The sequence below is a fragment of the Heliconius melpomene genome, chromosome 3 (assembly GCF_056956725.1).
Source record: "Heliconius melpomene rosina isolate 202511_hmr_F chromosome 3, ASM5695672v1, whole genome shotgun sequence".
In the NCBI taxonomy this organism is placed as follows: domain Eukaryota; kingdom Metazoa; phylum Arthropoda; class Insecta; order Lepidoptera; family Nymphalidae; genus Heliconius; species Heliconius melpomene.
Genome location: NC_140391.1, coordinates 4,744,683 through 4,766,457, shown reverse-complemented (window position 1 = coordinate 4,766,457; position 21,775 = coordinate 4,744,683). Strand labels below are relative to the sequence as shown.

Here is a 21,775-nt window from a genome sequence, read left to right as displayed (position 1 = left end):
ATTTGTAAGCATGCTAGGATGTAGATTATTTTATACGCGTAATCCATACGAATAGGTACGATTGTTTAAATCAACTGTAACTGCATCGTGGAAGTATTTTTATTACTTTTTCTAATGTCCAGCCATACTGATACGAGAATAAGAAAAATAATAAAACAAATGAACTCTGTACCTTATTTAATGGAGTTTTTATCAATAAATTTATCGATTTTTTAATTTTTTTTTGTTATTTAATAGACAAAACAGACAAAATTAAATATACATAATTAACTTTATTAAAACATGACATGTTTCTAACATTATGAAGTGCACTTAGAAATCTCTCGACAATCCCTTTAAACTCACAAATCATAATCCAAGAATGTTCCCTCTCATTACAACCAGCACGAGCCCCCTACAAACCTTTTAATCTTAATACCGAACCTAAGCATTCCTATCATCAGGATACCAATGTGAAGCAGTATAGGAACTAGGGTTGGTAATTGCTCGTTAAAATCCATGGACCATGCAGCCACAACAAAGGCAGCGATCACTAGGGATAGATTGTTTTATTAAACTTTCTTCAGTTATTGTTTTGTTTAAAGACATTTCATAAGTTTTAGTAAGAACTTAGATACTTGTATGCAGTTAGTGTTAACTGATAGCGAAAATTATGTTTCTTATTCAGCATTATTACTTCAACATCCCATTATCTATGACTTTTACAAGCTATTATGGTAACTGAAGCCGTCGTAGTGCATTAACACAAGAGAGTTGTTAATTAGTATTTTAACTTCTTCGCTCGGACACCAGGGCAAATGCCCGGCGTTGAGTTCCGCCACTCAACACGCAATGCCTCTTTAATAAGGCGGAAAATGAAGAATGGAGTATCTTAACACTAGATTGTCTACCCCGCTGTGTGCGGAGAGAAGTTGAAAAAAAAAAACAACATCTTACTATAAAATATGATTTATACAAGAAATTATAGTAACTGTAGACAAATTATATCAATTAACTACATATATCACAATAAGCTAAAATTATTAAATTACAAAATGACAGCTAGACAAATCGAATGACAGATAGCTAGCTAGTGTCACGCGGCCTAAGCGTAGGGGCAGGACGCACTCAAACCTGCACGGTACGAGGATACTACGAGTGTAGTACATCAACTCGATTGTTATTGATATGTCGATCCAGTGCCACTCGCCACGAGGATTCACATTCCCGTCAGAATTAAATCGATTTGGATTTAAGTGATTATTTTAACGGAATTGAATGTGAAGTGTTCAAATAATCGATTTTTTTTAGGAATTTTGTAGACTGAATAGAATAATTGTTTTGTTTGCTAGTGATGGGTCTTCTTCTTCTTCCTGGCATTAATCCCGGCTATTACCGGGGTCTGCCTTCCTACTTAACCTACTCCACTTTGCACGATCTTTTGCGTCCTCGGTGGTTAGACCATTGGCTCTCATGTCCTGCATCACGACATCCAACCAGCGCTTCCTTGGGCGTCCGGGAGGTCGCGCCCCAGGAACTTGTATAGCAAGGCACTTGCGTCCGACATAGTTCTTAGGCCGGCGCGTAACGTGGCCAAACCATCTCAAGCGACGCTCTTGGAGCTTATCCGCTACGTCACGGACCCCAAGACTACCTCTAATGAATGTGTTGCGTATGCGGTCAGACCACGTTACGCCGCACATCCACCTCAGCATCTTCATTTCCGTGACGTGAAGCTCCTGAGTGTGCCGAGATAGTGCTGGCCAACATTCGCTGCCGTATAAAAGAACCGGTCGGACGATGCTCTTGTATATCAGCCCCTTGAGCTTGGGCGGTATTCTGCGGTCGCAGACCACACCAGTGACCTCCCGCCATTTGGCCCAGGCAGCGCTTATCCGGCCATGGACATCGTGGTCGATGCCTCCAGACTCGTGCATAACGGATCCAAGGTACCTGAACTTCTCCGACTTAACGGCTGGCTCAGGACCTATAAGGATGGTGCTCGAGTCCCGGCTCCCGTAGGCCATGTACTCTGTCTTCGACACATTTAGTTTAAGACCGCCGTTCTCAAGCGTACCCTTCCAGAGGTTCACTTTACGCTCCAGCGTCAGTCGGTTCTCGGCAATGAGTGCTATGTCGTCGGCATACATCATCAGCCATGGAGGATGGTCCTGGATGTGAGCCGAGACAGTATCGAGCACTACATTGAATAAGAAACGGACTAAGAGCCGAGCCCTGGTGAACCCCCACTGTAATCGGGAAGGGTCTAGTGTCGCCAACAGCGATCCTAACCATAGAAGCGGAATCGTGGTACATGCCCCTGATAATCTCAATATAGGCCTCAGGGATCCCTTTGGATCGCAATGCCCACCAGATACACTGACGAGGCACACAGTCAAAGGCCTTCTGCAGATCTAAAAAGGCCACGTGCAGAGCTCTCCTTTTTTCCCTGTATGCCTCCATCAAAGTTCTGAGGGCGAAAATGGCGTCCATGGTGCCCGATCCTGGCTGAAATCCACATTGAGACTCAGAGACAGTACACTCTCGGCGGAGCCTGAGGTCGATCATGCGCTCGAAGAGCTTCATGGTATGACTCATAAGCTTAATGCCCCTATAACTACCACAATCTTGAACGCAGTGTTCACCCTTCCCTTGTAAATAGGGGTAATAAAGCTAAGCCGCCACTGATGCGGCATCTTACCAGTGTTCAAGATATGGTTAAAAAGGTCAGTAAGCATGAGTACACCAAGAGAGCCCAACGATTTCCACGCTTCGATCGGAATGTCGTCAGGTCCCACCGCTTTTCCGTTCTTCATGCGTCGAAGGCAATTACGTGTTTCGTCTAGGGTTATTGGGGCAATAAGTCCGAGGTTAGGCGGTGGGTCGTGATGAAGACTGCATGGGTGCTGAGTATTCAGCAACTCCTGGAAGTAGCTTCTCCACCTCTCCTTCACAGAGTCATGATTACAGAGCAGCGTGCCCTGGGTATCTCTGACGCAAAGACATTTTGCGATATCTTGCGTCACTTTATCCCGGGAACGTGCCAGTTTGTAAATGAGCTTCTGCCCCTCCACAGTTTCAAGTTTATCATACAATGGTGACAAACTCTCACTGCGGGCTCTGGCTACAGCTCTTCTTCAGTCTTCAGGAGAGTTGGATTCCTGCCACTTCTTAAAGGCAGCCTTCTTTTCACGAGTCACCTCCTGGACCTCGTCATTCCACCACCATGTCTCCTTGTCGATGACACGTCCTCCCCTAGAAACGCCAAGAACTCGCCTGCCTGCCGCAATGATTGCCGACTGAGCCCGATCCCAAGCCTCCTGAGCAGTCTCGGTGTTAGTCGAAAGATTATGACTTTTCACCTCTGCCAGGAAGTCGGTCTGCATCGGTCCATTCAGCAACCACCACTTGATCCAAGGCCTACGTTTCTCGGCTACTTTCTTCTTCGGAGTGACGTTAAAGTCCATGACAAGAAGACGATGTTGGGCCGTTAGGCTTTCGCCTGGAATGACCTTACAGTTAGTTACCCTGCCCATATGACACCGTCTGGTCAATAAGTAGTCTATTTGAGTTGAGTGGGACCCGCACTTATACGTGATAAGGTGCTGAGAATTCTTTTGGAAGAACGTATTCACGACGGCCAGATCAGACGCAATACAGGTTCTCAGAATGTTTTCTCCCTCTGCATTGCGAAGACCGTGCCCAAAACCCCCGTGAACACGTTCATACGGCTCAGCAGCCTTACCGACGTGCCCGTTCAAGTCCCCCCCAACTAAGACCACTTCGGTACACGGCACAGCAAGTAGCACCCCTTCATACTGCTCCCAGAATGTCTCCTTTTCGGCCGCGCTACATCCCGCCTGGGGAGCATAGGCACTGATTAAGTTTGTGATAACGCCCTCAATCAGTACCCTCACTCGCATCAAGCGGTCGGAGCGACGGTCAACTTCAAGGAGCCCATTCTGAAGCTCTTCAGAAAGCACTACCGCTACACCGTTTCTACCCGAAGGTGACCCAGTGTATATAAGCCGGTAACCCTGTCCGATGTTACGGGACTTATTGCCCTTCCAGCGTGTTTCCTGGAGGAAGGCACACTGGACCCGACGTCTCATGAGTACATCTGCGAGTTCCCTGCATCGTCCGGTCAGAGAGCCAATATTCCACGTTGCAAAGCGGAGTTTCCGTCTGGGTACTAGCGACTTTAGCCGTGCCCGTACATGACACGGTAGCCCTTGCCCACTTGTCGCAGGTGTAGGGCGATGTGCCTGCGCGTCGTTTTGCGGCGACGCCCTAGCCGTACCCATTCTTTTGCTTTTTCGGTCCATTTAAGTGGCGGTTGGCGGTTTTTAAATGGAGCGACTGCCGTCTGACCTCCAAAACCCCTTTGTGGGGAAAACCCGAGGGGAGAGGAAAATAGAAGGGGGTAGGATAGGTAAAAGGAGGGAGCTAAGGAAAAGAGGAGGGGAAGGGGGGGAGTTAGGACACCATTCTTACGGACTGGATGAGGATGTAAGAGTGGCGGCTCGAGGATCCGGGGTCGCGTACCCGTATGCCCACAAACAAATATCGGACAGATATTAGTCAGGACATCCTCTGGATTGTAGACTGAATAGAATAATTGTTTTGTCTGCTAGTGATGGCTAGATTATATATTTTATCGATATGATATAAATATTTGCTTCGTATTTTTTTCATGCATAGCAATATATTTTAAATTAGAAATACTTATTTATTTGAAAATATAATCGATATTTACAAATTCTTGGAAATAAACTTTCAAGAACATAACAGCAATATAACAGCAATAATATTAAGTATGACTGTTTTGAAAGGATATTCTCATAAAATTATATGACTGTTAGATACCTCAAATTGAAAAAAAACCTTAAAAAAATAATAAAAAAATATTTTTAAAGACATTAATATAAAAATAACGAAAAATACTTTATTCCTATATTAGAGATATCAATATACTTTAAAGTTTCGCCGCCTACTAGCATTGTAAATTATCGCGAAGGACATAATGACTACATAAAAAATAAAATACTTATTATTCTATTATGTAAGTATAGTTGTATACTAACCTATGCAAATTACGTAGCACTAAGTTTATACGTGACTGGCAAGTAATAGTTCCATAGCTTGTATTACTATTGCGTTCACGTAATAAATAAATCTGTACTACCATATATTTGTGTACTTGCACTATTAATTGGATTCCTATACAAAAGCCGAGCTTACACTGAAGTTCAATTTAAATGTTTTATGTAATTCTTGGTATATTGTTTTCATGATTTCTAATAAAAAAAACAATAAAAAAGAAAGCCATAAAAATAATTATCGATTTTTGAGGTATTACTATCTACATTCATATCACAGATGATAAATAAAAGTTTTACAAATTTAAGTTTATATCGTTTTAATTCGAATTATAATATTATTTTTATTTTATACTATAACATTATTAAATAATAATAAATTACTATACATGCAATGTTATGTTAGTTAAGTACTTTTTTCCTAAGAGTAATAAATAATATCAAACCGTAATCTTAAGAACTCTACTTCTATATAAGTAGTATTGCAACTATATAAGGCCTTTATAATTTTCTAATGAAATATATAAGTAATACCTTATAAATATATATAATGTTATATATATACTAAATAGGAATATATTTACAGCTTTTCCTTCACACGTAACGATTTGTGTGTCAAAAGCCTAAACGCTGAGAAACTTGAAGTTTGCACAAGAGCGAGGCATTGCTTCAATAATGTAGTCCTTGACTTGGAGTATCTCGACTCTCGAGAGCCCTCCGCCAGCTGTTGCTGCCTACGGTACAGCTGTGAGTCGTCAGATTAAAAAGAAATACACACTATGATTGTGCAAACAAATGTATGAGATGTTTGGATGGGACCACAAAAATATTAGTTGCATTCCGCTTAAATAAACCTTAATACATATGGGTTGTTATTTTCTCGTTTGTTTATTTTTTCGTGTGGTTATAGAGTTTTTGGAGCTAATGTAAATTAAAAAACATTTTTAATAAACTATGGATCAATTTGATGTAATAAATTATATTATGTTTATTTTTATAGTATAAATTTATATAAAGTAAACCTAGAGAATAATATTTGTTAGGGAGAATACGAATATAAACTTTTCAAGCAAAAGTTTTTTTTGTTCTTATAAACTAAAGATTTTTCTTAGCTTCAGAATAAAACCTTGTATCACTGCATCCCGATTTTCCGCTGAATTCGAGGGGCATTAAGTGTTGGCGGACCTAAACGCCGAGTTTTGCCTCGATGTACGAAGCAAGAAATATAAATATGATAAGTACTAATTAATTCTTATATACATATAATATTACGTAAAAGTTCTAAAAAAAGCTAACTTACTAAAAAAAGAACTTAAACACCAGTAGACACAATATAAACAACCCTACAAGAGTCAATTCGTACAACACGCAGGTACTGGAATGGATAATGTCACACAAATAGACAAATAAGCATTGTCTCTGTGCATAATAGACGCTTGTACCAACTTGTTTGTTTAATACGTTTGAAATTCTAGAAACAATGTTGACAGTGCCAACAGTTGACACCTATAGGAGAACCGGACGAGCTCGTATAATTTTGTGATAATTTTCTTAAAAGCTCTAACCAAATTACTTGAAGTAGCTTTTTTGAAATGACAAAAACAGAGAGTATTATAAAGAATGGAAAAGGAAATAAATGTAATCTGATTTTTCGTTTTAAATTATCTGCGTCATACATAAAATAGTCTAGTTGTTTTTTTTATTCATAAGTAAGTAAAACAAAAATTTAACCTTTTTTTTGTAGTTTCACGCAGTATCCCGCGTATAGTAGGGAAGGTAGAGGGAGGTAATTATGGAAGCATTACGAGTTGAGTGGCGGAACACTCGTTTCTTGTTTACTGCTTTTCAAACGATAAGAGGCATCAATTCATGAATTAAAACATTAGCCTTTGTGTTTCTATTTACAAATAACGTACAAAGAAAATTTTCACTAGAACCTTAAAATACACAAATCTAAAATAGCGTCTAAATTCTGTGAAACATCACACGGGCCGTAAAACGGCAATGAATTATGCTGGATTAGTTGAAACTTATAACATACGAGTACGTATATAACTGCGGTAGGTAACGTTGCGTTCTCCGAACGGTTAATCCGGAACATGTGTGACAAAAAATTTACAGAGATAAGGGTCAATTTCAAGAACATGCGACATTTTCCAAAAAAAGACCAGCTCAGATCAGCTCGGATTGACGGTGACAAGCGTTTAAGAGCCTCGTTTGTTTATTTGTACAAGTATTTCCTTTTAGCGTCGACAATATGTAAGAAATAACTAAAAATAAATCAGCTTCGCGCTGTATCTCTCTAAAGGAGCATCAGGTAGGCAGAGGGAATCCAGTGTTAAACTCCGTTCCCCACTTTCCGTCGAATTTTTCTAGGATTTGAGTGTTGATTGGCGGAAATTAACGCCAGGATTTTGCCTTGGTGCCAGAGCGAAGAAATGAAAATATTAATAAATAATTAATCATTCCCTAGAGCGGGAATCGAACCTACAACTGCGCCACGATGGCCTCAGACGAAACAAATAACTTTTAGATGAGTGTTATCCGTTCGTTTGAACTATATTATAGTAATAATTTGTGTCGAGACGGAAGATCGGGACAGCTATGAACAAGATATATTGAATTAGAATATGCTCTACAGCTTCCACGCCCGTTCCATTTTGTTGAATGAAAACTGCTAACTTTATATTGTTTCAAGAACTTCATTTTCTTACAATTTATGGCTTAGCCGCTGAAGTATTTCGAAAACTTAGTTAACATTTCTATCAGAAAGGTTCTTGACATTAATATTGAATGAATGAGTTAAATTATATCAACTTCACGCTGTATCCCGCACAAAGCAGGGTAGGCAGAGCGAGCTTAGTGTAAGGACACTCCGTTCCCCACTTTCCGCTGAATAAATAATAGAGATAATATTTTGAATATAAAACATTTATAATACATTTATAGACCAAATAAATAATTGCCAGATAAAAGGAAATACACTCCTTCCATATCTCATTACAGATCCTCTTTGCATATAATATAAAAGCTATGTAATTCAAGAAGATGTGATTCATAGTTCAACGTCCTCGTAAAGCGTAATAGTTTTCAAATCGACGAGGGCAACACAAAACTATCGAATGTGTAATTGAGTCGTCGTGAGTCGCTTCGGCGTCGAACATCTGCTGTGTAACGCACGGTATGGACGCCTAATGGTATGTTACTGTCGTCTAGCCATAAATAATAATATTAAAAAAATATTTATTTGTGACTTTCCTGCCTCCAATAAGTCCTGTGCTGAGCATTGGAGTTAACTAACCCAACGCCGCAGTTATTTTCATTGAAAGTTTTTTTTTAAATTGAAAAAAATATATATTTGAACACCGAGCTATAATATTAATTTCTAATGATATTGTAGAATTCAATATTCTTCATATTTTTCGAGATCGGCGTTTAAATAAAAATGAATATACACAAGTCTTAGATAAATATGTATTTTTTTCTAATATATAATGCTCAATTTTACACAAACAAATACATTACAATATTTACGCAATCCGTATAATATTTAATAATAAATTATTAAAATCCAACCGTTACATACCACACTGCATTTTACCTTCTCCCTGCAGTATGGTTAGTTCCGGTACTTTTGTTTAGCCCCTCACAACCACGTTTGGTGTATTATTTAGCGAAAACTAAGGGACTCCTTTAATGGACTTCGTACAACAAGCCGAGGGGACTAAAATATTAGATTTCTTATCGACGAAAAAAATCTAGTTACAGAACGTACGTACACAATTAAGTAGGAACAAATTGTATTGATTGACGGCGCTATAGAAAAAAAACTTTACTTTTACTTTTGTGGAAATGAAAGAAAGGTATATTATGCATTATATTTCCTTTTTTTTGGAATAGCTAAACATTATTTGAGGGCGTTGTTGCGCATGGGACTGTAAAAGCGACAGTTATGGATTCTAATCCCACTCGGAGGAATAAATTATTTAATATTCTCTTTTTTGCTTCGGTAACAACGCAAAAGCTCAGCGTTGAGTTCCGCTACTCAACAGGCAACGTTTCGAAAATTCAAAAACTTGGGGACTGATATAACATATTATATTATGTAATTTAATTAATTACCATTCCTAATCCATGTTATTGTTTATCAGTCCTTAACATTTATTTACCCGTAATTACGTAATACGTATTTAAAAAATATAAATATACTTGACCAAAAGTCAAAATTACAATTCTCATATTATTACTATGAGGGTTTCATCTAACTTTAGAACACAATCGCATTAAAAATTAAAACAGAAAAAGCAACAACCGTTTCTAAGACCCACATAATAGATACATCAAAAATTAAACAAAAAAAAATGGAAAACCACAGAATTCCAATCCATTATAATTTATTGCGTTATATGCGCCATGCGGGCAACAGGATAATTACTGACACCCACGGTACTATTGTTCTTACTGTAATAACTTACATTTGTACGGTTAGTTAAAACTAATATAGGAACTAATGATTAAGACTTTTATTTGAAAAATTATTAAGAAATAACTGGTTGATTGAATTTTTAAGTGTAGGCGTGGTTAGGTTATTAAGTAAACATTTACATATATAATAAACTGAATACCTAAAAGTATGATAAGCCTAATAATAATTATACCATATAAACATTTAATGATAATGACCAAATAGTTAATTAATTTACCCAAGAATAAATTCCACAGAATATAAATCGGCTCACCTACAAAAGTCTTTTAAAACGATACGGCTGTCAAAATAAAAAAAAGAAACAAAAAACCTTACATCATACCATATCTTATATCTGACAAAACAGTCGTCGTCCAAAATAATGAACAAAAACAAATTGTATCCCTTTATGACATTGATATAGGTGTAAAATGTGGATTTGAGACGACAATTTTATAGTCCTTATGATAACCAGCAAAAGGACTATAGTGCGCTAAGAGTGTCACAGCAACGTGAGCCATCCCAAAGGAATAAATTGATTTAAATCAGCTTCAAGCTGTATCCCGCACATTCCCGGGTAGGGAGAGGGAACCTAGTGTTAAGGCACTCCGTTACCCACTTTCCGCCGAATTCTGGAGGAATTGCGTTTTGAGTGCGGTGGAACTTAACGCCGTGCTTTCCATCTACACCAGAGCTAAGAAATGAAAATATAAATTTAAATAAATAGTCGCGTTTGCAGGCACACTTTATGGCCCTGCACCAAGAATAGCCCCAAAGGAATAAATTATAATATTTGATAGACATCTTTGGTACCCGCAGATTTGTCCCCTCGGAGCTACAATAGCAAAATAAATGCCACTCAGAGGAGAATTGAATTAACTCCTACATTAAGCAGGAACAGAGAAACGTCACGATGAGTTTTACAAGTAACCGCCTGTTTTTATTAAATAATCCTCTAACAAGTCACTTGAGATGAATAAATGATATAGGGGTTTTTAGTTCAAAGGAATTCAAAAATATTATACGTATAAATCTTAATTATATGTACAAGTGTATAATTGTGATTATACATAAATTCTAGGTAGTATTTAGAAGAACAGCATTCCCTAAAGTGGGAATCGAAACCACAACCGTCGCGTTTACTCAATCAATTATTTTCAACTAAGGGTACCAAAATTCATTTTATTGACAAAATTAATTTTACATATTTCAAAACATACTAACTAATATAATAAAACAAATATTTGTTCCAACAAGAAGAGTTACAGAACATCAGTTCCCTAATAAGCCATTAAAACACCACTAGGGTAACTAACATCGTACTTAATAACTAAAACTGTTAACCATTTCAAGCATACAGCCCATAAAGATGGTAACAATGAAGAGGAGACACTGGGTTCCCGTTTATTTTACTATGTGCAGTAAACCCGCCTACGACATGACTCTCATGATATCCTGACCTCCGCCCTCCATCTTACAGTTTATTGGTATCTCCGGACCCTAAGCTATAAACAATTCTTTAATCTATAGACGCGAATAAATGTAAAAAGTAAGTTTTCTTTTATAGTTTTCATTACCATTTCTTAGGATATATGTGGATATGATAATAGCTTTAAGTGTTTTGTAAATAACTATATGATTTTTTTATATAGGTTATAAGTTTTAAGTTAACGCCAGCCGTGGCGCACGGAAACAAACGTGTATCTGTAAACGCGACTAGTTGTGGGTTCGATTCCCACTAGGGGGAAAAAAATAATATTAATATTCCTTCGCTCTGGTGTCGTGGCTTTGAATTCCGCCACTTAACACGCAATCCCTCCAAAATTCGGCAAAAAATGGGGAACGGAGTGTATTAATACTAGGTTCCCTCTACCTTCCCTAGTATATCCAGAATATAGCGTGAACCTGACAAAAATGTTATAATTTTACGTCATACGTAATCGTATGTGCACATCCATAGTGCATTCGAGGAACTGTCTGCCATTGGCGTTTAATACGAGTGTTTATTAAGGCTGGCTTTGATGCTGCTTGCGAAACCAAATTTGGTTGAAGACTAGCTTACAAAGGGCTAAGTTAATTTGATCAGTTGAATCGTGTGTAGGTGTAGAACAGCTTTGACATAGCCATCGAAGTTTTCTAGATGTTTACAATTTTTTTTCTAGATAGTTCGTCCGTTATTGTTACGAAAGATATTGATTTTTTTAATTAAATATATAGTTTATCTTATAAATAACATTTTTATAGAATAAAATAGTAATATTTTTTTGAGGCCGACGTGACGCAGCAGCACAAGAGTGTTACGGTATCGCGACGGTTGTGGGTTCGATCCCCACTCGAGGAAGTGAAATTTTGATTTACGTTTATATTTCCATTTCTTCGCTCTGGCAGAAAGTGGGGAACGGAGTGTTTTAACACTAGGTTCCCTCTGCCTACCCTGCTGTGTGCGGGATACTGCGTGAAGATCATATATTTAAAACAGGTAAATTTTTAGGTACCAATATTTAAATACATTGTAGTACCAAATACAGTCAGCAAAACAAAATACACGAGCGAAACATATCATGGATTGAAAGTTACTTACCAATACACCTTAAATCTCCACCAGAGTCAATTTTAAGTGCTGTACCTCCCGCAATGCAGTTGTTATTCTCTGGCTACAATCCAGAATTGAGATTGTATATAAAATTATACAATTCCCGAAATCCTTTAGATGAGATCTCAAAGAAATCTGGAACAAATTAAACCTATATTAAGAAAAAGTCTGGCTATGTGATCTGGTTTAAAAATTCAAATTACAATATAAAATTTGCCATAACTTGCTATTGGCCAACATGTAAAATGCATAAAATTATGAAAATATTTCCGTCTGTTAGTGTTTTGTGTGACTCAGAAGAGTGATATAACTCTAACGATAACTCTCTGCTTACAGCCGTATATCGATTACAGATCTGTCCGCGTCGATATTATTCATATACCTAATGCACCCAATTTGTCTTTCGGTTGGTTAAAGGAGGTAGCTCAAATAACATTACCGAGACCATCTACAGAGGCGGTGGTTTATTGCCCGAAGTCGTTTAACTTGTTTAGTTTTATTGGCCTCAAGCCGTTTATCGTATTAAGAGACTCTGTTCGTTACATTATCTTACTTTCCGTAGGGCGTTATGATATACTGAACAATTCTGAACGCATTTAGACTTCCTTCGTTAAAGACATTTCGATGATTTTAATAAATTATATTTATATTTCTCGGAAATAACAGGGGAGGATTTATTTTTTAAAATACAAAGGAATTAGGGCAATTTTTTATATATTCTAGAAAATTTAAATATATATCCTTAAATAAAGACCAAATCTATTTCCAATTCCTTCAAAATTAGCCAAACCACCCAACTCCCAACATGAAGCTATAAACAAATTAATCAACATTAAAAACAATTAAACTAACGTAAATCGTACCAATTAATTTCCGAGACATTAGCCAAGACCAGCATCAACCGTTCACAACTAATTGATAAAGGAGAGGCAACCCGCCAAATGCACGTGACACAAAATCAATATACCAATGATGGATGGTGGAGAATTTTAATTAAGCCCACATCACCCTGTTAGCCGACGAAATGAGCTTATAATGGCGTACATCCTATACAGATGTACGATGCTATCGCCAACGAGCTGCTCATCATAAATACCTATAACCTATAAGAAATCTTCGCATGTTAGTATTAGATAGCAACCGAGCAAATTGCGAATCGTAAACCGATTTAACTTTTACACAGTTCAAAGTGCAAAGTAATTCTCGCATATTCTTCAATAAATTCTCGGAATAATCTACTTTATTATCACAGCTTTTTTATTTGCTTATATAAAGTTTAGTACTATAAGATATCCATACCTATATTATAAATTCGAAAGTATTATCTCTGTCTGTCTGTCTGTCTTTTACGCAATCAGGGCCAAACTGCTAATTTAATTGTGATAAAATACTCATATAGAGATACTTGAGGGTCTCGGGATGAACATAGGATACTTTTTTTCTCATATTTGTAATATTTTTGATATATAGAAATATATTAAAATACTTATTAATTTGACATGCAATTTATTCTGCCATGTTAATAACAACCACATTCAACTGGCACGCTCGAAGCGCCATAAATAAAGAACCGAACCGAACCGATAACAACCACCGTTGCTAAGCAACGATTTGCAAAGTTTGTGGTTAGAAAACGTCACCCAAAATGAGCTTGCTTAACGCATCTCTCTATTGAAAACTGAAAATAATTTCATAAATATTCGTATAGTTCAAGCCGCGTTCGGGTCCACTAGTATTTATATATGTATATGTGTGATTAAGAAAACTTTTACTGCTTCATCGACATAAACAAGGGTCGATAGGGCATTGGTTCTAAATATAGAATTAAGATGACTAAAAGCAAAAGTGCAGGGTGAGACGAATTCTGTTAACGCCCTAAGATCGCCCCCTGCGAGGCGAATGAATAACCATGAAATTACTCGTAAAAGCAACATTAGTGAGGCTGTTTGTAGTGCCTGGTCAATGTGGGTAACTCATAAAGTCCTCATATAAAACGTAATATAAGGAACAATTAACTTAAATTAGTTTATGCAATCAAATAATATTAATTTTATAGTTGAAAATTAGAAGCAATTGTCAAATTATAATTGACAGATATTATATAAGTTATTGAAATAAGTCAATTGGTACTTTCGAAATGATTGATCGATATGATTGATCGATATTGGTGGCCGACATTATCTTTAGATTTAGTTTTATTATTTTAAAAATTACACCATTATGTGTTGCCATGTTATAACAAGTAAATCCAGTAGTGGCACAAGGGCAGAAGCGTGCGAATGTAATTGCGACAGGTTGTGGATTCGATTGCTACTCGAAAAAAGGAAATATTTAATTTCCATTCCCTCGCTCTGGTAACGAGATAAAGCGCGGCGTTGAGTTCCGCCACTCAACATGCAATGCCTCCAGAATATGCCACCATATTATATATAAGTGAGAAACGGCCGGAAATACCTTCCACAGAACAGGTTCCCAGGTTCCGTCTGCCTACTTTGCTATGTGTGGCTTAGAGCTTGAAGCTAACAAACAGCTATAATAATTTATTTCAAAATACTTATATACCTACATGTCTAATATCATAATTAATTTTAATTGGATGTCATGCCATGACAAATGCAATGATGAATGTACAAGTATCAAAACGTCCCTGGTCAAATAATAAAAAGCTAATACATTTTATAAACATATTTATATAACAGGCATCGTACGTCAATAATTACTTGAACATGTTATTGTTAAATTGCACTATAGCATTTTCATAAAAATATATATTTTCATATATTTAAATACAAAACAATGATTGTCATTCATATTGACAATGATACAGCTAATTAAAATCAGCAACATCACATAGTATAATGCGGTTATTATAAAATGTAATGCGTATGCATTTCATTTCAACGTGGTTTCAATATCGATAACGTTCATTCGTAATTGATCGGTTATTCAACGATTCGACTTGTTGTCTGTCAGCTGTTAAGGTCAGTCGTGGCGAGTTCGATCCCTACTTGAGGAAATAAAATATTTATTAATTTTATTTCCTAGCTCTGTTGTCAAAGCGGCGTTAAGTTTCGCCACTCAACAGATAAAAATATAAAAGAAAGTAGTAGCAAATAGTTTATAATAATCATAATTTGAACAATGCTATATAACGCGATGCTTAATGCCCGTCGACGACGGAAGTTATGAATACAGGGGTCGGGTTACTTGTAATGTTAACATACAGACGTAAACAAAACCGTAGACTATTATAAACCTTTTCACAGCGGCATAATTGAGAAATAAGTTCTTCGTTCTTTAGCTTTGTGCTCGATCCTGTACACAGCAGTTTAGACAGACAGCAGGAAGGAACCTAGAGTTCCTTATTTTCCCCCATAATCTGAAAGCATTGCGTGTTGAATGGCGGAACTTAACGCCGCGCTCCGCCGTGACAACAAAACGAAAAAATAAAAATATTAATATTTTCTTTCATCGAGCGGGGATCGAACCCACCACCTGTCCCCTTAGCAATCATACGGTGTCTGCGCCACGATTGGCCTCAAAAAAAAGTAAACTAATATATCACAGAGCAAATAAAATTCTTATTAGAAATCGTTAAATAAAGATTTATACAGGAAATTAATATAAATTACAAAAAGTATGTCACGCGTTTGACATCTTCCTCGTGTTACAAAACTAATTCGATGAAGGAAGTAACGGGAGTCGAGAATTAGATTTCTCATTTGCCGTCACGTCGTATCGTTTATCATGCTGAGGTGACACCTCATCATGTCACGGTGCCCGCTCTTTGTGGCCAGTGGACTGTGAAACGGCTGACAGCCAAAGCTGAATCGTGGAATAGCCGACCAATTATGAAAGATGAGCGTTATCGATATTAAAACCTTGTTGGAATGCTTACGCATTTTTCTTTTTGCTATCCCGCGTGTAGCAGGGTGGGCAGGGAGCCTAGTGTTAAAACACTCCGCTCACCATTTTCCGCTGAATTCTTCAGGGATTGCGTGTTGAGTGACGGAAGTCAACGAGCGTTTAGTCACACTTTTCGCCCCTGCGCCACGACTTCCCTCTAAATATTATATTTAAAAAAATTAACTAAACCAAGAATAATACATGTCTAAACATATTATTCTTCTAAAGGCTACTAGTCATAAAAACATAAATATAATCCAATATTACATCTATCTAGTAATATAATACTTAACTAAATAACATAATTCAAAACTATAATTTTTCTATGAACAAACAAACATATCTCATTACGACAAACGACAGTAGGATATACAAATATTATAAAACCATTCAACTAAAGAAGTGAAAGCTGGCAACCGGGAGAAATTACAATATCTTACTTCATATCAAGACAGTTTTTCGTCCGGTGGCTTTTAGTAATGATCCGTTGGCCTCCGTTGAGCTGGTTGAAGATATCCGTTACGTTTATTATATTATAATGTAATTTGATTTTAATGGCCACGGGAATTTCTCCAGCAAGTATCTTCTCATTACTAACTAGAGCTATAAATAGAATTTCGCATATAAATATGGTTAATATTTAGGTTAACTGTATGTTTTGAATTTTAATTAAATTTCATTAATTATTATTAAAATGTGCGTAACTTGTTATTGTAAAATCGTAAATTCTTATTTTAGCTATTATCAGGCTCTTATCAGTTTAGAGTTAGTACAACGGGATGGCCGTGGAAGCGACGGCTGGACGTCATGCTATCATCCAGGGCGTAGGACATTAGTAAAGTTTGGGCAAAGTGATATAGGCTAAGTCAGAAGACAGACCCTGAAAGGAAGAAGATAATCATTCTCATATGCTTACCATGTTTATATACGTAAAAAATAATAATAAAAAATTTACAAAAGATTTATCGCAATACAATTTAAACAAAAGAGTTTCAAGCCCAATAGCAAGCACTAATATTTCTTATAACGATACTTAAATAAATTTTTTAAAGCAACTACCTACCATTACTATTTTTATTATAACCTTATGAACGAGACTTGTTCAAAGAACTTATTGTTTTTACGCCATTCGTCATTCATTAGATTCGTAAGTGCTTTATTGTTCTACTGCAATGAAATTTTTCATAAAATCACATCTGGCTTATTAGAGCTAATTGAATGTGTTGAATCGAATGGCTTATTCATTATTGAATTCAATTTGAAATTTTTAAATAGCTTTCCATTGGAAAAAATCATATTAAAAGAAGTTGAAAATATATTTAAAGTATAAACAAATTAAAATTAAATCAGCATCACGCTGTATCCCGCACACAGCAGGGTAGGCAGAGGGAACCAAGTGTTAAGACACTCTGTTCCCCACTTTCTGCCGAATTCTGGAGGCATTGCGTGTTGAGTGGCAGAACTTAACGCCGCGCTTTGCCTCGACACCAGAGCGAAGAAATCGAAATATAAATGTAATTAAATATTTCACTTCCTCGAGTGGGAATCGAACCCACAACCGCGTTAGAGTCACACCCTTGTGCCGCTGCGCTATTATGGTCTAAAGTATATACGAGTTTATTTAATATTTATAAACAATACTATCATCAACTTACTAAAATATTTGTCTATGTTTAACAATAGGCACTATTTACATAAATTTTAAAATAAATACTCGTTAAAAATGTGTAAATAGCAAAAAAGACACAAAAATGTCAAATAAGAGAAAGAAGTATTAAAAAAATAGATACAATTATGTATATTTATCTTTTTTATTACCGGTCAATTTCCTTCGTGTGTTTTCCATACAACGTGACATTGGCGAAATGAATTGTGCTCAACTGGCACGCTCGAAACGCCATATATCGAGAAGTCAATCAAAATAGATATATTTACCTTCTAAAATGAATCAATTTAAAAAAAAAATAATGAAATAAACTTGACATTACAATTTTTATCTCAGCAAAGGAATCCAGTTGCAACTTGGCAGAGAGCATGGGCGTCGACGTCAGTGAACTTTTTCAAGTGCACAGTCTGAAAGCCGTCCTTGCATTCATAATATAAAACATGAAAAGAAATAAACGTTACCGCAGTTTTTTTTTCGTAGGAAGTTTTTGGGGTCGAGTGTGTCTCTTTAATATTACATTTTTTTAATATAAAATATATTTTCTTAATTAAACTCTTTAATCATTTTAAATGGATTGTATCGGTGTTTGAAAAGATTCCTTCCTTTATCTTAACATTAGTTACTAAAAAATATTTCTTATTTCATTTATGAAAATGTAAGAGACACAAGAGACATCTTTGCCCATCCCTTCCTTTATCTATAGTGGATAATATTATACTACTTTTCAATATTATATTTTTCTTATTATCTTAAGCTACAATATTAAGTTTATATTTCAATAGTTATGGTAGAGTTCTAAACAATAATCACTTCTCATAAAATCCATCTTAAATCCGATTATAATGCTGGTTTATTAACTCTACCCTTTCGAAATATTACGGAAAGTGCAAAAAAACAAGAAAGAACACGAGTACGAGATTTACCATTGTTATTAGTTCAGGGAAACAAACAAAGGATTGCATAAGTTCAGCATAATTTTGCATTACAAAGCTATTAATGGCGCTGCATTTGTTACGAGCAAGTGAAGACACTTATGGGGAGCATAGTACGGTCAGCCAGTTGTGACCGCTCTGGAGTTAGATTTTCTGAACTTTTGAGTTTTGTTCACTTGGGAAGAAAATAATCAAATGTAAGAAAAAAATTTTAAAATCTAATCTGCTCAACCAATTACAGCCAACTTCAGAGTAGCTACGATTTGTTTCCCATAGTGTACCTTGAGGTAACTTTATTATTTTCAAATCTAAAAGCGATATTTTTTAGTCCAGGAAAGTTTTAAACAAAAAAAGGATTTTTGTTTCTAATATAGGTAATATTAGAAACAAAAATGCTTAAAAATTCAGTAGCAAAAATTCGATCAGAACCTCTATCTTATTTAATTGACAGCCACTTGCGTCGTCTATTCTGGCCATCAAACGGCGAGACAAAGTCATAAACTGTGTCAAATTTAAAAACCCTTTGAACGCGCCGTGAACATGATCTTATAGGAAAATAAAAAAATCGTTTCGAATTCGAGACATGTGGACACATGTCTCGAAACATGTTACTAAGAGCCGAGCCGTGCATAATGTGATAAACTATAGCCCGGTACCGCTGAGACGTATTTTAATTACCTACCATCTTTTAGGGTTCCGTATCTTTTATGGAAAAAAGGAACCCTTATAAAATCACTTTGTGACACGGACGGACAGTCCGTCTGTCTGTCAAGAGCCTTTATCTCAGGAACGCTTGGAGACAGGGAGTTGAAATTCAAACCCTATACTCAAGTCTACGGTCACTTGAACTACTGAAAAAATAATATTTCTCCATTCACTTAAAAAATGATATGGCCGTTTATTTTAAAACGTATTACAAAATTATAAAAAAACATCGAAATTAATAAAGTACTTCTCGTAGACCCAGAATTATGAAATTGTACCTACTAGTTCAGGTGTTTGGTTATAAAGCCACTAGTTCGAGTGAGGTATCAGACGAAAGGGCTCTGACTAGTGACTAAGCTAAGCTTGAATTTGAGAAAAAACTCGAGACCTCTAATTTATCGTACGGAACCCTCGGTGGGCGAAACCGACTCGCGCTTATCCAATTTTTTAAATATTACCCTACTCTTATTTTTACACTTTCGGTAGGGAGTGTTGAAATAGATCGTGATTGTTTTTCTAATATCGTGCTCTTTTATCTCCACCTTAAAAGCAATCTAATAAAAAATAATGACAGTTTTGTGGGGAACTAAGTAATAGGTGATAAGTTTGTATTGTCACTAATAAATGGTTATTATCATTGAAGACAAAATAAAACTTACTTAAGTTGTTTTTAGTATAAGTTTTGTTGGATTAGTTAATTTTTTTAAGGGAAGTTGTTTCCGTTAATAATTGTACTAATTGACACAAACCAAGAGGCGTTTAAATTTAGTTAAGCTAAAGCTTTAGATATAATCTATCGCTAACATTTTAATTAACATATTTTTTTACTATTGCCGACTTCGCGAAAACAACTGCAAACTATTAACAATTACAATTTAAAAAATGTACTATCAGATATGTACTTATGTCTCGGTGTTGACTTTGGAGCGCCTTTCCGTCGCCAAGCCAAGATAACCAGCACGCTCGCACCAAGCAGTCATAATACTTATTTAAAATCATTGTAATATACACCTTATTTTACAGTAGCAAGAACTATTTTTATGTAACATAATTATAATCTGTGATGTAACTTAAGAGTTGGATGTACAACGCAGACTGACATGCCCGAGTCAAGTAGACTCCCACGACCTCGGTATACCCTAAAAATAATATGGAAATTGACACCACTGCCTAAATTAAAACTGGCATTCTTAGATCTCGTATGTTTAATTAATTTAAAGTTTACTATAAAATACAAAGATTTTTTTTAGCTTCACGCTGTATCCCGCACACAGCAGGGTAGGCAGAGGGAACATAGTGTTAACACACTTCGTTACTCACTTTCCGCCAAATTCTGAAGGCATTGCGTGTTGAGTGGCGGAACTTAACGCTGCACCCATAATAATATAGAGAATAGACGAAGTAAGAACTTAAGAAGTATAATTGAATGAGAGGAGTCGTCAATATGATAAATATAAAGATGAACTAAGAACTTACATAGTAAGATACGTACCTAAGAGCAATGGCCAAGATCACCGATTTAGTTCTTACGCGAACCAAATGTGATAACGTAAACATGGAGAAGGGGTGTTCGTCATCATCTAACGTAATTTCAAGTGGCTGGTCCATATATTATGACAAGTGTAAACATACAGCTATTAATAAATCTGTAAGACAAATATTGAGTTTGCATTCGAAGTTGTAAGGGAGAAAGAACGCTTAAGTCCATGTTTGGTATTCATCATTTTTATAGTTTTTTTAATAAGAATAGGTTAGGTTAGATGGGTTAGTTAGATAATTAATTTTGAAGTAAAAACTAAATTAAATTTGTCTAAATAGTCTTTGAAAATTAGAATTCAATTTAAATATAAAACCTAAGTATAAAATATACATATGATGATATATTACAAACATGGATGATTAAGTACGTATCAATAATTTTAAAATAATAATTTCTTCTTCTTCTTCCCGGCATTAGTCCCGGCTGTTGCCAGGGTCTGACTTCCTACTCAACCTACTCCACTTTGCACGGACTTTTGCGTCCTTGTTGGTTTAAAATAATCATTTATAATATTAAAACTACCCAGTGCAAAGAAATTAACAGATATAAAAAAATATACAAAATATAAAAAAAGCCAACGACACGTGGTGTTCCCAGGCGGTCACCCATCCAAGTACTGACCACGCCCGATGTTGCTTAACTTCGGTGATCGGACGAGAACCGGTGTATTCAACGTGGTATGGACGTTGGCGATAAAATATAAGAAATATACGTATTGTTACAAAACGGAAGCGGTTATTATTTTTAAAATAAACACAATAAAAACACATACCGTCTATATGTTTCCAACGTACTCGAACAGAGGTTCCACGTAATTACAATAAATGATATGTATCACTCAAGAACAACACTACACACCAGATACTTTGAAATCAGGGCTTCCGCCTATA

General features: G+C 36.1%; 1 long non-coding RNA gene and 1 other non-coding gene across 2 annotated transcripts in view; both read right to left on the bottom strand.

The window, feature by feature from the left end:
• LOC146539921 (uncharacterized) overlaps positions 1-21,027 on the bottom strand; it is a 33,569-nt gene extending 12,542 nt beyond the window's left edge. The window contains exons 1-2 of the long non-coding RNA XR_014879482.1: positions 20,838-21,027; positions 12,125-12,271 (exon numbers count right to left, since the gene is read on the bottom strand). This is a non-coding gene — a long non-coding RNA (uncharacterized LOC146539921). The remainder of the gene's footprint in view (positions 1-12,124; positions 12,272-20,837) is intronic.
• A 430-nt stretch (positions 21,028-21,457) lies between these two features.
• On the bottom strand, positions 21,458-21,576 carry LOC146539920 (5S ribosomal RNA). The gene has a single exon (XR_014879491.1). It is a non-coding gene; the product is annotated as a 5S ribosomal RNA (ribosomal RNA).
• Between the last annotated feature and the right edge of the window lie 199 nt (positions 21,577-21,775).